Below are 2,833 nucleotides of genomic sequence, written 5' to 3'. Positions count from 1 at the left end.
GAACTCACATTGTACTCACCAGGTAGATCGAGTTTGTAGGCGTTGTCATTTACCCTTTCTAGAATTTGAAATGGTCCATCGCCCCTAGGTAGTAGCTTGGAACGACGCTTCTCGGGAAACCTTTCCTTCCGCACGTGTAGCCACACCCAATCTCTTTTGTCAAATATCACCTTCTTCTTCCTTTTGTTGGCTTGCTTGGCATATTGCTCATTTCTCTTCTCAATGTTGGCCTTGACCTTATCATGCAAACTCCTAACAAATTCAGCCTTCTTTTTGCCGTCCATGTTCAACCTTTCACTCACAGGTAAAGACATCAAATCCAATGGAGTCAAAGGATTAAAACCATACACAATTTCAAAGGGTGAATAATTTGTAGAAGAATGCACGCTAGGATTATAAGCAAACTCAACAAATGGCAAACAATTTTCCCAATTCTTCAAGTTCTTTTTAAGAATAGCACGAAAAAGTGTTCCTAAGGTCCTATTGACAACTTCTGTTTGTCCATCCGTTTGAGGATGACATGTAGTAGAAAACAACAATTTTGTGCCAAGTTTAGCCCGCAACGTTTTCCAAAAGTAACTCAAAAACTTAACATCACGGTCAGAAACAATAGTCCTAGGCATGCCATGCAACCTAACGACTTCTCTAAAGAACAAATCCGCAATGTGAGAGGCATTATCAGTTTTGTGACAAGCAATAAAATGTGCCATCTTAGAAAATCTATCAACAACAACAAATATCGAATCCCTCCCCTTCTTAGTCCTAGGCAACCCCAAAACCAAGTCCATAGAAATGTCAATCCAAGGTTCCCTAGGAACAGGAAGTGGTGTATACAATCCATGTGGTTGTGTCCTAGACTTAGCTTGTCTACAAGTTAAGCACTTTTCACAAACACGCTCAACAACACGTTTCATATGTGGCCAATAAAAATGTTCATGCAATGCACTTAGAGTTTTAGCCACACCAAAATGTCCCATTAAACCACCCCCATGTGCCTCCCCAACAAGTAATGCACGAATTGAAGATTTAGGGATGCACAACTTATCTTCTCTAAATAAGAAACCATGATGCAAATAAAATTTATCATGTGGACCTTGCATACATGTTTCAAACACACCTTTAAAATCCTCATCTAGTACATATAATTCTTTCACATGCTCAAATCCCAAAAATTTTGATTCCAAGGTAGAGATTAGTACGTACCTCCGTGCGTCGGCCACTACATTTTCCTTGCCTTGTTTGTACTTGATGATGTAGGGGAATGTCTCTATAAATGCCACCCACTTTGCATGCCGCTTGTTCAACTTTTGTTGCCCCTTGATGTGCTTTAGTGACTCATGATTCGTATGAATCACAAACTCCTTAGGCCTCAAGTAGTGCTGCCACGTCTCTAGAGTCCTCACAAGTGGCTATAACTCTTTATCATACGTGGGATAGTTCAGCGCTGCTCCATTGAGCTTCTCACTAAAGTACGCCACCGGCCACCCTTCTTGCATCAACACTCCACCAATACCTACACCTGAAGCATCACATTCAATTTCAAAGGTATTAGCAAAATCAGGTAACACAAGTAAAGGAGCATTAATCAACTTTTGTTTAATAATATTAAAAGACTTCTCTTGCTCCTCGCCCCAATAGAATGGAACGTTCTTCTTGATCACCGCCGTCATTGGTGCTGCCATTGTACTAAAATCTCTTACAAACCTCCTATAGAAACTTGCAAGACCATGAAAACTCCGAACTTGATCAACAGTAGTAGGCGTTGGCCAATCTCGAATGGCACTTACCTTGTCTTCATCCACTTGTATACCCTGTGAACTTACCACAAAACCAAGAAAGACAAGTTTGCTTGTACAAAAATCACATTTCTTAAGTTAGCATACAAATTTTCAGCCCTTAGTGTGATTAGCACAAGCCTCAAGTGATTAACATGCTCATCCAAGTTTTGGCTATACACTAGGATATCATCAAAATAAACAACAACAAACTTTCCTATGTGTGCACGCAAAATATGATTCATTAACCTCATAAAGGTGCTAGGAGCGTTAGTTAAGCCAAATGGCATTACCATCCACTCATATAACCCGTATTTGGTTTTAAAAGCAGTTTTCCACTCATCACCTTCCCTCATCCTAATTTGGTGATAACCACTCTTCAAGTCAATTTTACTAAAGACACATGCACAATGCAATTCATCTAACATATCATCTAGTCTAGGTATGGGATGCCTATATTTAATGGTTATGTTATTGATTGCCCTACAATCCACACACATAAGCCATGAACCATCTTTCTTAGGAACTAATAAAACAGGGACAGTACAAGGGGACATAGACTCACGCACAAAACCCCTCTCTAACAACTCACTTACCTGCCGTTGAAGCTCCTTAGTCTCCTCCGGATTGCTCCTATAGGCGGGACGATTTGGCAATGCACTCCCAGGCACGAAATCTATTTGGTGCTCGATTCCCCTCAATGGTGGTAAGCCTTGAGGTAACTCCTCCGGAAATACATCTTCAAATTCCTGCAAAAGTGAAACAACAACGCTCGGAAGAGAGCCGGCTATATCACTTGTGCTAAGGAGGATCTCCTTATAAACAATCAACACAAGTGGTTCATGTGTGTGCATCAATTGTTTCACCTCACCTTTTTGGGCCATATATGATTTCTTTTTGGCCTCTTTACTCTCATTTTCTTTCCTCTCATTTTTCTCTTGTATTGCCGTCTCACTCCTTTGATCACTCTTTTTTTCAGCCATTTCATTTTTATTCTCAAAGGTCATCTCACTTTTTAGTTCACTCTTTTTTTCGGCCTCATCTCTCTTTTTTTTTTC

Source organism: Primulina huaijiensis, chromosome 14 (genome assembly GCF_012295235.1).
Source record: "Primulina huaijiensis isolate GDHJ02 chromosome 14, ASM1229523v2, whole genome shotgun sequence".
Lineage (NCBI taxonomy): Eukaryota > Viridiplantae > Streptophyta > Magnoliopsida > Lamiales > Gesneriaceae > Primulina > Primulina huaijiensis.
The sequence above is the reverse complement of the archived record's forward strand: the minus strand, read 5'-3'. Positions refer to the sequence as shown.